Here is a 14,668-nt window from a genome sequence, read left to right on the forward strand (position 1 = left end):
AATGGTTGTTTAGTGTTAAGGTGTACTCCACATAAGTACCCTAGGTTAAATCGGTTCTTCCCCGTTGGCCATGTCCATTGAAAAGGCTTAGCTTAGCTTTGGGGATGTTGTGTTAGTAAGTGTTTGAATATGTTACTAATCGAAACTTCGCTCGGGTTTACCATTGAATAAGAGGTAAGCGAAAGAGTCGTCAAGTGGGAACATACCAATAACAACCGTTGGGTCTTGGACTGCTTCGCCTTGACCCCAGGTCAGGACCATTTTTGATCTCTCTGCACCTTGATTGTTATCCTTGGGGAAACTACGCCAAAAGTGACCGGTTACTCCACACCCATAGCAGGTGTGAATGGTCTCATTATTGGTGTTGTTGTTAGGGTTGTTTCGATTTTTGTCGTTTTCATTTGACTGACGCTTCTGGCATGGATAAGTTCTACAGAATTTGGCGGGGTGATTCTTTCAGTTGCATTCGTCACAGTGCATCTCCCGGTAGGCTCCCTTATGATGGAATTTGCACTGGTTGCATTTTGGAAGGATTCCAACATATGGTCTCCTGGTTGTTGGTGTAATGGGGGTCATGGTCTCATGAACAGCAACAACATGTTGCTTCCTTGAGAACCCTTGAGTGGGATGTCCCTTTCTCTTACTTCCAAACCTCAGCTTCCTGCTCTCAAGCTTGGGGTTTGGAGTTCCTTGATAGGTTGTCACTTGTTGATTTCCATGTTTGTCCCTTTGGCTGGAGTTGTCAATGCTATTCCCGCCTCCATTTGGGTTGTTTGCATCGATTTGTTCCATAGTAGCGGTTACTGCCGCCATTACAGCAACTTGAAATGTAGCAGAGTCCATCTGCAGGAGCGGTGTCTCGCGGGCGCGCTTGTTATCCTTGCGGGATGGCATTTTCCTGTGTTTCCATCTACATCGCTATGATGTATTTGTGGTAGTACGTAATCACATATTTGACATGATCGTTGCGTCTATCCTTAGAGTATATAGGTTGTTCTAGTTTTGAGATCCTTGAGTGTCTAGCGGTCTTGAGGGTTCGCTTGTGCATATTATTGAGTCTCTGCAGTAATGTGAAATCAATATAGCACCTAATTGTTTCAGGGGTAAGTACCATCTCAGTACACGAAAGAGAGTCATGTCGGATAGTATGGAGAAACTAGAAAAGGCTGATCCTAATCGTGGCGGGAAGTGTCTGGTGGTTGTGCTGGTGAAGTGGATGCACCTTGGAGACGAGCTACTTGTTGCTCGGTATCTCGTAGGCGTACTTCCCAAACTAACTGTCTTGCTCGTGAGTCTCCATTCACTTCCCGTGTTTGCCTTTCATCCCTCCTATTAGCAAACCGCATTTGTTTCGTTCGATTTGGGGTGTCCTGAGCTTGATTATCAATACCTCGGGTGTGTCAGACCAAGACTGGGAGGGCCTGGTCAACGGGTCCTTTATGGCCGATGGTTGGAGAGACCTCGGTTCCTGCCCTAGTGTGGTCGTATCCCCTGCTGGTGACTCTATTTCCAAATTTCGTATGTCCAAGGGGGGCATGGGGCCACTGGGGCCCACAAGATAAGTCGGTATTCTGGCTTTTCATGGATGGTTGATGACATCAGATTCTGCATCCGAGTCATCATCATCTCTGCCCTTGGGCTCTTTCTCCTCGAGGTCCACTATTGTCTCAGCGGGTTCACCTGCGAGTTCTACTCTGTGTTCCTCCGGTGGTTCTTCCTCTGGATCGAGTCACCCTACTGTTCCTTGACTAGGGAGATAGGGTTTTCCTGACTAATGATACTTGTCTATAGCACATTGCACGAAGGACTATGAATACTAGAAACAAATAGCATACCAATTACTCCTATAATTCTACAACTATTGCATAGATTTAGTTGGGGTTCCCCTCTTGGAGATTAAGGGGTATGTTTTTAGATTCCCTAACTATCACGATTTCTTCTAGGCATGTGATGGTTGTACCTTGGAGGGAATGTAGTTGATCAGGCTACATCCACTCCTTGATACAACCAAGAACAGTCCTGGATTAACCGAGATACTACCATTATCTTGTTTGGTTCGGTGTTAGGTTCTCGTTCCTAATACATGCAAGGGTGTTTTATTGTTATGTTTTACTTGTTTTGTTCAGAGTTATGTTAGTCCCTCTTTTGGTTTATAGTTGCATATCAATGTATGGTTAGATATGCTAGTTCACTATAAACAGAGCTCTGATACCAACCTGTCACACCCCCGAACCAGACGGCGGAAACGTCCGGGGGCTGTTGTGACTCAATTGAATACCATCACAATGAATATACATGAAACATAACATCATACATCACCAAGCATTGGAATAATACAACTGGTAATGTTTACATTTAGTACATTGTTCCCTAACATTACATGCCCAAAAAGTAGATTGTTCGGTGCTAATTAAACAAGCAACAAAACGTCACTGAGTACACTTATCCCTTCGTTTTATCTTTACCTGAGAATACAAGTATTTTGAAAAACGTCAACATATGAAATGTTGGTGAGTTCATAAGTAATGTTTGAAATCCAATGTTTGTATTGTTTCGAAAACCACCAGAAAATCCGATATTTTCTGAAAATAGTATAGTGTAAAAAGTGTGAAGATCCGTAAGTATGCTTGTTTGTTTTCTATAGATGTAAGCGTATGGTTTGTAAAACTCGGTATGTAGTTCGTAAGTGTACTTGTTGAAAACCCTAGGAAAACCCGACGTTTTCCTATCACTTTGCTTTAGTTATTTTGGGTACTGTTATTTCGTTACGTTAGAGGTATTCGTTGAGCTCCGGAGGCATTGAGTATACAGAGGGTGGTGAATTGTTGTATCGTACGTTAATGAAAACGTCCAATTGGCAACCGTGCTAGTGATCCCTTAGGCATCACTCGCACTTATTCACACAACTCAATCCTCCCGGACTTGTGTAGTCCTACGACCGGAGAGAAAAAGTGAAGGTGCGAAACCCTCGGTAATTCCCTGCGTCGTTCAAGACCATTGCAATTGCGAAGGGCCCAAAGCCCATCCCGCAATCGTGAGTTACCGACTTTACTAGCAGCACTGAAGGACCCTGGGGGACCAGCAGCATGTTTGCCATTGAAAGTCCTCTTACGCGCGGTCGAGTCGTATTAGACCCAACTACATGTAAGCAAGTATCCTTTGGGCCTAAAGATCATGTCATCGGGCTAGCTAGGCGCGACAAGCATGATTTGCAACTTTTGGGCCTAAGGAGTGTACGTCGACGTATTGAGTAATTCCACGAGAGTAAAGAGTTCCAAGAGTTTCATATGTGTATTGAGCGTTATAGTGTTAGTAGTTTTGGATTTGTTATTGATTCGAGACCGAATCAATTCGTTTGATAACGATTGTTGGTGATATTGTGTATTGTAATTTATCGAGAGTCGTAGTGTCAATCTTTGTTCACAATGAGTGTATTGAATTACCCTTGAAAATTTTCTGTTTACAACCCCCCTTAATTTTGTAAATTTACTTTTTCACCCCTTTAGGTAAAATAATTTCCGGTTTAGTCCTTAACCCATTTTTCTTGACATTTTAACACCAAAAATTATTGAAATTAATATTTTTCAGCATATTTTTCATTGAAAACAGTTTAAGTCCCTAAAATTGCAGTTTTCTCGGTTATAACCCCTCTTTTTCGCAATTTTTACATTTTTGGCCCAAATTGGAAATTTTTTGCAACTTTGGTCCTTTTTAAATTTGAAAAGCATTTTAAACCTTTGAAAAGTACTTGTAACACTAGTAGTCCATTGGTTTACAGAAAAACACAGTTTTGGCCCTCCAAAACAGAAAATTTCGCATAATGGGCCCCATTGGGCCGAAATTGTCATTTTTAGCCCATTAAGCTTGGAATTTATGTTTTAATCCTCCAAATAGTATATTTTCAGTAAATACATTATGGAAACTGTTTTGACTCATCTCACCCATCAGATTTCGAAATATTTCATTTTAGGCCCTTCAACTTTGTATTTTTAACATTTTATGTCAAAAAAAAAAATGAGTTTTTAGCCCAAAATAAGTGTTGTCAAGCCATTTGGCTATTTTTCTTGGTATACTTTGCATGTAGTAGTATATTTTATGCTAGTATAAAATATATCTCGGTTTTTAGCAATTCATAACTAGATCTAGCATCAAAATCATACAAAACACACATATAATCATAGAAATCAACCAAAACATACACATAATGATGGATCTACACCTTTGCTTGTATTCTCCCCCACAAAAACTTATAAAAACCGAAAATAAGGGGGTATGAAGCTCACCTTTGCTTTGATGTTTCGGTTTTGAAGAAGAGGTGAGGAGATTTTTAGTCCTAGCAACACCTTGAAGTAGTTTTCGAGCTTATGAAGTTTCTAAGGTGTGATCATGGAATAAAATTATGTAAGAAGGAGTTCTTAAGGTTACATTGAAAGGAGATGTTGGTGTTTGATAATAACTTACCAATATGGAGATTGTGGTGAAAAATCCTCTTGTAAACACCCTAAATCTCGAAATTTTGGGGGGATGATGGAAGATTTGTTCTTGAGAGCTTGAGAGAAATTTTTGGAAGCGAAGTGTGTGTGTGTGTGTGCTCTTCTCGGCCAAGAGGAATAAGAAGAGAAGGAGAGGAGATAAGGAGTATCGCATGAAGGGTAATAATTGTCTAGATGTATGTGATTATCTAGATATATGCTAGATAATCATGTGTTGGCAAATTCTAAATCAACCTCCTTTCATTTGTTTATTTATTTATTTATTTATTTTTGTTTTGGAATGATCTTGGGCCGAGATTGGGCTAAGGTAAATTAGGATGAGGTAATTTTTGCCCATTTTTGGTCTTGATTGAATTTATGAAGCCCAAAAATCATTTTTCAGCCTATTGAGTCCTTAAGTGCATTCTTGGCCCACTTTGACATAAAGGAATGGATTTATAGCCCATTTGGGTTAATTGGATTAGTTATGGCCCAATAAGTCTCATTAGTGATAAGATGAATTATTTTAGGCCCACATGGCCCAAAATGCTAAGGTTTTATGAATGTGGTCTATTTAGAGCCCAATTAGGGTTTCTAGGCCCAAGATAGTCAACTTGAAGGTTTATTGGTCCATTAGGCCCAATAAGAGAATCCTAGGCCATAGTGAACTTGAAATGGGATATCTAGGGTTTCCAACCCTTATTTGAGCATATGAGGTATATACAAATAGGAATGGAGCATAGTATTCACTTAGAGTACAAGTTATCACACTAGGTGAATGATTGCATAAGAGTAGAATTTCCTAGCGAAAATGCTAGTTGTGACATAAAAGGTTAACTCGACGAGTCGAGTGAAGCCTTAGGAGTATTCAGAGAACACACATGGACTCGCCGAGTCACCCGAGTGCACTCGACGAGTCTGGTCAAGGTTGGACCGTTGACTGGAGTTGACTTTCGTTGACTTGTAGGGTTGGTCAACATCTAGACATTTGGACTAGTGAAGGGGTAAAATGGCCTTTTCCTCTTCTGAGAGATTATAGGAAGGGATTAGTCTAGCATTTGAGAATCGTTGTTAATTAGAGATAATTTACTTGTGTAATTAGGCGGAGGCTAGATCAGTATTTCGAGTTCGAGACTTTCCGAGATTTCCTGAGGTGAGTCTTCTCACTATACTCACCTTGAGTGGTAAATCTTATGTGTGACCAGGGGGTCCTATGCGCATGAACTATGTGATGAGATATCCTGTTATTTACTTGTGTTATGCTTTATGAGTAATATATTGTGATGCTGAGTGGAGGGACCGGATGGTCCACATGAGTTGTGGGACCAGAGGGTCCCACTGAGACACATTGACCAGAAGGTCTAATTGAGTTATAGCCTTGAGTGGCTAATGTGATATGTGTGGTATTTTGGGGAACTCAATAAGCTTTTATGCTTACCATGTTATGTGTTATGTGTTATGTGTTTCTGGTAGTTCTGAGGATTGCGGCAAGGCACTGACATGATTGTACACACCGATAGGAGATTGTTTCTATGATTATAGGATTGTCTTTTCTTTTGATAACATTTGAGACATATGTGTTTTAAGAATTAAGATACAAATCTTTATTGTGTTTAAAATATGTTTTGGGAATTTACGTCGTTACAGATAGGCTTGAGACTTAAAGGATTAAGTGCTTCTTGGTTAAGTCATTGCCATTTTTCGCCTTCTTGGATCTAAGACTTGAGATCTAGACCTCTTGGTGGGTCTCAATGTATAAAGGCGGGAACTTTATCCATTTGGGAATTAGAAATGATCAGATATAGAATTTGGAACCTTTGGTATTCGAGGATTTGACTTAACTCATTAAGACATTTTGGATCTAGTTTCCACGGCGTGACGACTGGGAAAAATGCGACTGTCTTTTCGTTTGAAAGGGCACAATGTGGCCAAGGATGGCCACAACGTGGAGGGTCAACTTTGATCTTTGACTTTGATTTTTGACTTGCGTTGACTTTTGGCCAAACCCCTAGTCTTGGAAGATAAGCTAAGGGTGTATTTTATATGGCTGAATAGGTGGTTGGTAGTATCTATGTTCGCAACAATAGTAGCAGTTGTAGTTGATCATCGTTTGATAGGTGAGTGCCTTCACTATACTCCTGGGTCGAAGGCACAAATGTCGGCCCATTGGATTATGTATGTAGGATGATAGTTATCTTTATGACATTTACTGGTATGCCTGTATGTGATAGTTGTCTTTGTGACATTTGTTGATATTACTTTATTTGCTTGTTGTCTTTGTGACTCTTACTGATATGATTATATTCTTAGTTGTAGGGGTGAAATAGACCCAATATCGGTTGAAAGTGACCAAAGGGGGTGAAATAGACCTAATACTGGTTGAAAGAGGCTGAAGGGGGTGAAATATACCCAATTTGATTTTGTACCCTTATATATGATGGGTTTTAGGTAAAACAAATAAACTAGAAAAACAATTCCTAAGTTCACATGCAGCCTACTTTGGATCTATGTTTTAACTATTGAACATATAACTTTGAATTGCAAAATAATAACCCTAAGGAGAGAGGCTATTTTCGAAATTAACCAATTAAGGTTTAAGAGTTACATACCTTTCAATTGTTATAGCAAATAATTGGTAATCCTTTTGATCTTGATCTTCTTGGAAGCTTAGCACCATAAATGTAATGCCTCTAATGGAGTCACACCCAAAAGCTAACAAGAAGGAAACTTGAAGGAGAGAGAGAGAGAGAGAGAGAGAGAGAGAGAGTGTGTGTGTGTGTGTATGGTATGCAATTTCGACCCTATGGTTTCTTCAAGGAAGGAGTGGCCGGTTTTAGGTGCCAGGAGGCTCCTTATATAACTAAGGGATCTACGGTTAAGGGAAAACCCTAATGTTCCTTTGCTTGGGGCCTAAGCTTATCCAAAGGCCTTATCCAAGCCCCTTGGACGAAATCATTAGGGTTTCCCCTATAGATTTCGTCCACCCACTTTCAAGGAGGTTCTGGAACCTTCGACTCAACTATTTGATAATTGCAAACTAGTCTCTATACTTTAGTTAACCCCAAAATTAATTCTAATTAATTTGTGGCTAACTATTAATTAAACCTTATGATTTCTAATTAATATATCAATCTTTTAACATATTAATGAATCATTTATGTTAATTTATTAATCTTATGATAAATCAATATCTCTCATTTCATAATTTCCTTGTCCGGTTGCTAGGTTTGAGGGTAACCCAAAAGGACTGTACTGCTATCAATTCAAGTACATACCGATTATAGTTATGGGCTTAGACACCTAATCCAACAATATATGTATAGTATGAGGTATTTTGGGGGAACTCACTAAGTTTTGTGCTTACAGTTTTATGTTTATGGTTTTAGGTACTTTCAGTTCGAATAGGAAGGGCCCGACATGATCACACTACATCCACCATCATTCCGCATTTCATGACATGATTAGTACTCTGATAACTATTTTATACATTACCACGTCTTAAAGGGTTTTGAAATGAATGAATGATGTTTTTGTTGGTTTTTAAAATAAAATTTTTACTTAGTAATTTTTGGGACATTACATGGTATATCCTGAATGTAACTTTATTTAAAATGTATGTTATATTAGTTTAAAAATGAAAAATTTAGCATGGGTTTTTAGGACGTTACGGATTAGCTAAAATTGGTAACGTAGAGCCTTTTTTAAGTATCACAATGTTTGTTCTTCCTGTGGTGTCTAGCAAAAATTGCGATCGTCTACACAACCTTTCATTGTTTGAAATAATGGTAGACCTTTGTCTGGTGATCTTTCTATGAACCTTCCCTTCCCAGGGCAGTAATCTTCCCATTTAGCGCTTAAAAGTCCTTTAAATTCCTTGGTTCTACTATGTCCAACAGGTCATTTACCTTATATGGGCTTGGTTGTATCCTAGTGTTTTTGAAATAGTACCCTAAGAATTTACCTTCATGTACACTTTGTTGGGTTGAGCTTCGTGTGAACTCTTTCAAATATTCGTAGCGTTTCTTCAACTTCTCTAAGTAGCTCTGCTTCAACTAGGCTTTTGATTACCATGTCGTCTGCATATACCTCACTGTTCATGCCAATATGGTCCCTGAAGATATTGACAATCAATCGTTGATACCTCACCCCAACATTCTTCAACCCAAAAGGCATCTTCTTGTAACAGAAGGTTTCGTGGTCCATGTAGAATGTTGTATTTTCCTCGTCTTCTTTCTTCATAAATATTTAATGATAGCCCATATACGCGTCCAAGAAAAACCTTCATTGGAAGCCTTCAGTTGCCATTGCTTGATGTGTAACGACCCAATTTTTACGTTCGAAAAATTTCATTTTTAAGGTATTACTTTAGAAAAACATTAATAAATAAAAACATTGTTTGTTCACACCATAACACATCGCAACCATGTTCCAGAAAGTCAAACCATACATCACATCAAAATATCAGAGTACAATCCCAGTAAATCTCATAAATGCGGAAACCGAAGAGTGTGTGTATGACGTGCCGCTACCGCGCCGGCTCCTTCCCCTTCGATGCAGAGGTACCTGAAAACAAAACTGTAAACGTAAGCACAAAGCTTAGTGAGTTCCCCCAACGTACCGCATACCATACAAACACATAACATACGTACTGCCAGGCTATTCTGGGGTGCCTGACTACTCGGTACCGCCATTCTGGGGTGCCGACCTACCCATACGGCCATTCTGGGGTGCCGTCTTACCCGTGTCAAGCCATTCTGGGGTGCTGACCTACCCATGTCAAGCCATTCTGGGGTGCTGACTACCCATCGGTCCTAACAACCGATCCTCGGGGACTATTTCACCCCCTACTACTACGATCACATATAACATAACAAGCCAGCATGCAAACATATCATCACATACTGTCAGACGTATCTGGGGTGTCTGACTACCCTTTGGTCCTAACAACCAAACTCTACTACTATCACATACAACATATCATGCTAGCATATAACATATCAGGTAGTAGCAAACTTAGATGATATCACAAAGACAATCATCTATCATACATCTCCTACTGGTGGGTCGGCATTGTGGCCTTAGGCCCACTGCTACTGGATGGTAACTCACCTCAAAGTAGCTGCTGAACTGATCGGGAACTAACTGACTGTTGCTGCTCCGGGAGTCCTCCGGCTGCAATTCCCACAACATACTTAATCAAACACTGCTAACTGTCCTTTAGGTAAAATGACCATTTTACCCCTGGTTTAGCTCTAAGCCAATGCTAGGGTCAACTTTCAGTTGACCCGACTCGCCGAGTGGATCACCACTCGCCGAGTCCCTAGCAAACCATTGTCCTGGGTCCCTGGTTCTACTCGTCGAGTCGGGCTATGACTCGACGAGTTCACCTTCTAACTGTCGTTCAACTCCTTCATCCTACTCGCCGAGTTGCATGAACAACTCGTCGAGTTCATCTTCATCCGATGAACACTTTATGCAAGACTCGCCGAGTTGTATGAACAACTCGCCGAGTCTGTTCTTGATCTATGAAGATTGCCTTGGACTCACCGAGTCAGGGCATTGACTCGCCGAGTCCTAACATGGGTGAGTTCAGCTCCCAACTCACCGAGTCACCCCCTGTGACTCATGGCTTAACTCGACACATGAAGAAGGGACAAACTCGAAGACTCGCGAGCAGACTCGCCGAGTCGTTGCCATGCACTCCTTAAATATACCGATTTGCTCGATTCCAGTCCATGCCATTCATAGATCTGGACTTCTAGGACACGAATCACACGTAAAGTTTCCAACTTTACGTGTGGATATTCACCAATATGGATTATAGGGCTCAAAATGTCTCAAAAGGGTAGATCTAGGGCTAACAAGCCTCATGGGGCCAAAAAGCTAACAGATCTGAGCTCCTGGAGCTCAATCTTGCATAGATCCAAAGGCCAAACGCCTTATTACGACATATAATGCACATACAAACTTGGGGAATTGACCAAGAAGGACCCAAATGAAGTTTTAAGCATAAAATCAAGGGGAAAACGGGTTATACCTCAAAGGAACTGCTGGAAGGACACAAATAATGCTTGGATGGCTTCCCTTCTTCTGGATCTACTTCCTTCCTCTTTCAAAGCCTTCAAAAACACACCCACTAACCTCAAACTCTCAAAGAAATAGCTTAGAACGAGAGATACAGGGCTGTAAGGGTCAATGGGGACCGGCTTGGGGCTGATAAGTCCTTTAAATAGCGTGCAAACCCCTGAAACTTAGGGTTTCATCCAACAGCTGTGACTCGCCGAGTCCAGGATATGGACTCGCCGAGTCACCAACTTAAACGTGTCCCGGTTCACGCCTCCACTCGGCGAGTCGGACCTATGACTCGCCGAGTCCAAGGCAAAAAAAAGAAAGGAAATACTCAATAACATTTACGTACCAGGAACCGGGTGCTACAAATCTCCCCCACTTATTTTAGACTTCGTCCTCGAAGTCTGCTGCTCGATCCTGAAACAGCTCGGGATAATGCTCCATTATCTCGTCTACCGGCTCCCAAGTCCACTCTGAACCCTTGCGGTGCTGCCATTGCACCTTCACTAGCTCCACCCTCTTGTTCCTTAAATCCTTCGACTTCCTGTCGAGGATTGCGACTGGGCGCTCAATGTAGTTCAGGCTGTCATCAACCTGAATATCCTCCAAAGGTACTACTGCAGAATCGTCCACTAGGCACTTCCGCAACTGCGAAACATGGAAAGTGCTGTGGATCTGGGTAAGCTCGGCTGGCAGATCCAGCCTATATGCTACCCTGCCCACCCGGGCTAAGACCCTGAACGGTCCGATGAATCGCGGGCCCAACTTGCCCTGCTTCCTGAATCGGATGACGCCTTTCCACAGCGACACCTTCAGGAGGACCATATCCCCGACCTGGAACTCTAAATCGGATTGACGCTTGTCGGCATAACTTTTATGCCGACTCTGAGCAGTCTGAAGCCTGCTCCGGACCTGCTGGATCCTCTCAGTCGTCTTGAGCACCACTTCGGTGCTCCCCATGACTCTCTGGCCAACCTCACCCCAGCATATCGGGGTCCTACACCTCCGTCCGTACAACATCTCGAAGGGAGGGCGGTCGATACTCGCGTGATAGCTGTTGTTGTAGGAGAACTCAGCCAAAGGAAGATAGGTATCCCAGCTACCACCGAAATCCAGAACACACGCCCGCAACATGTCCTCCAAAGTTTGGATGGTCCGCTCACTCTGACCATCTGTCTGCGGGTGAAAGGCGGTGCTGAAATGCAGACGAGTGCCTAACTCGTCATGGAATCTCTTCCAAAACCTGGAAGTAAAACGCACATCCCTGTCCGAGATCACCGATACCGGCACCCCATGCCGTGCCACAATCTCCCTGATATAGATGTCGGCCAATTTCTCGGCCGATATGCTCTCCCGAATCGGAATAAAGTGAGCACTCTTGGTCAATCTATCCACGATGACCCAAATCGAATCCACTCCACGTGCGGTCCTGGGAAGCTTCGTGATAAAATCCATCGTGATATCTTCCCATTTCCACAGTGGAATATCCAACGGCTGCATCTTGCCATGCGGTCTCTGATGTTCGGCCTTGACCTTCCTGCAGGTCAAACATCGCTCGACATACCATGCCACATCCCGCTTCATGCAGGGCCACCAATAGTCTAGACGAAGATCCCTATACATCTTCGTCGCCCCGGGATGAATAGAGAATCGGGACTTGTGCGCCTCCTCCATCAAAATCTGGCGCACGCCTCCGTGATATGGCACCCACACCCTATGGTGTAGTGTCAATAACCCTCGGCTATCATAATCGAAGGAGGAAACCTGACCTACTACACGCTCGCTCTTCCGATGCTCCTCCTTGATAGCCTCCTGTTGGGCCTCCCGAATCTGCTCCAACAGGGGAGTCACCACGGTCATCCGCATGCAAACATCCCTGATCGGCGCCGCCTTGCGGCTAAGCGCATCGGCCACCACATTGGCCTTCCCCGGATGGTAAAGGATCTCGCAATCATAATCCTTCACCACATCCAACCACCGACGCTGCCTCATGTTCAGATTCGGCTGATCCATGAGGTACCTCAAGCTCTTGTGGTCCGTGTAGATGGTACACCGAACCCCATAGAGGTAATGTCGCCATATCTTGAGGGCAAATACCACCGCCCCCAACTCCAAATCGTGCGTCGGGTAGTTCGCCTCGTGAGGCTTGAGCTGCCTCGAAGCGTAAGCAATGACATGCCCCCTTTGCATCAGCACCGCGCCCAACCCAGAAATGGACGCATCACAATAAACCACGAAGTCCTCTACGCCCTCAGGCAGGGCTAAGATCGGCGCCTCACACAATCTCTGTCTCAGCGTCTCAAATGCAGCCTGCTGCTCGGGTCCCCACCGAAAGACCACGGCTTTCTTCGTCAGCCGCGTCAGGGGCACGGCTATCTTGGAGAAATCCTGGATAAATCTCCGATAGTAGCCTGCCAATCCCAGGAAGCTCCAAATCTCAGATGGAGACTTCGGAACCTCCCATCTCATCACGGCCTCGACCTTGGCCGGATCGACCAGAATCTCGTTCTGGTTGACGAGGTGTCCCAGAAATTGCACCTCGCGCAACCAAAACTCACACTTGGAGAACTTGGCATACAAGCTCTCCCTCCTCAGGGTCTCTAACACCTCTCTCAAATGCTCCTCATGTTCCTCCCGAGTCTTGGAATAGACCAAGATATCATCGATAAAGACTATCACAGACCGGTCCAGCATCGGTCTGCATACACGGTTCATGAGGTCCATGAACGCGGCAGGAGCATTGGTGAGCCCAAACGGCATCACCACGAACTCGTAATGGCCATAGCGCGTTCGAAACGCGGTCTTCTGCATATCCTCCTCCCTGACCCTCATCTGATGATAACCCGAATGCAAATCAATCTTGGAGAACCAAGACGCGCCCTGAAGTTGGTCAAAGAGGTCATCAATCCTCGGAAGCGGGTAACGGTTCTTCACCGTTACCTTGTTCAGCTCCCGATAATCTATACACATCCGATGCGACCCATCCTTCTTCTTCACAAACAGAATCGGGGCTCCCCAGGGCGAACTGCTCGGCCGAATAAATCCCTTGTCCAGCAGCTCCTGCAGCTGCGTAGACAACTCCTGCATCTCGGGAGGAGCCAACCGATACGGTGCTTTGGCTATCGGAGCCGCACCGGGAATGAGGTCAATCCTGAACTCCACCTGTCGCTCCGGAGGTATCCCAGGTAGCTCCTCCGGGAAAACATCAGCAAAATCTCGAACCACCGGGACCTCGCTCACGGTCGCCTTACCCGCCTCCCGGGTGTCCATCACGTACGCGACATAACCCGCGCATCCCTGCTGAAGGTAGCGCCTAGCCCTCGCTGCTGAACATACAGTGGGTCCACACTGCGGCCGCTCTCCATGAATCACTAACTCTCCCCCGCTTGGGGTCCTGACTCGCACTAGCTGCTGTGCGCAATCTATCACTGCCCCATTAGGGCTCAACCAATCCATACCAATAATCACCTTGTTCCCACGCAATGGAATGGGAACCAAGTCTACCAGGTAACGCTCCTTAAACAGTCGTAGAACACAATCTCGAAACACCATCGATGCTCGCACCGATCGATCGTCAGCAATCTTTACCTCTAACGGGCAATCTAACTCACCTGAAGTCTCATGAAATCTCTTGCTAAGAGCAAGAGAAACGAACGATCGGGATGCACCCGAGTCGAACAATACCTGAACCGGGATGCCGTTCACATGGAACGATCCTAATACACATGTATACACACGGAGCACATATCAATATCATAACAACGTAAAATAAAAGATAGAAGGAAGGAATCATACCCGTCACCACATCGGGCGCGGCGCGTGCCTCCTCAGCAGTCAACTGAAATGCCCGACTCCTCACCACTGGAGCCTCTGCCTTGCCCTGACGGCCATCCGTGATCCGCAGGGTCGCTGGAGCTGGCGCCTTCACTGGCGCTGAAACTGTCAACATGGGGCAATTGGCCTTCTTGTGGCCCCTCTGGTTGCAGTGGAAACACAGCAACTCCGATGTCTGAATAACTGTCGCAGGAGCAGTGCAATCCCTGCTGATATGCCCAAACTTACCGCACTTGTAGCAGCCTGACGACCCCATCCTGCACGCCCCCTCGTGCGGCCTGCCGCACCTCCTG

This window comes from Lactuca saligna, chromosome 4 (assembly GCF_052625555.1).
Source record: "Lactuca saligna cultivar CGN05327 chromosome 4, ASM5262555v1, whole genome shotgun sequence".
In the NCBI taxonomy this organism is placed as follows: Eukaryota; Viridiplantae; Streptophyta; class Magnoliopsida; order Asterales; family Asteraceae; genus Lactuca; species Lactuca saligna.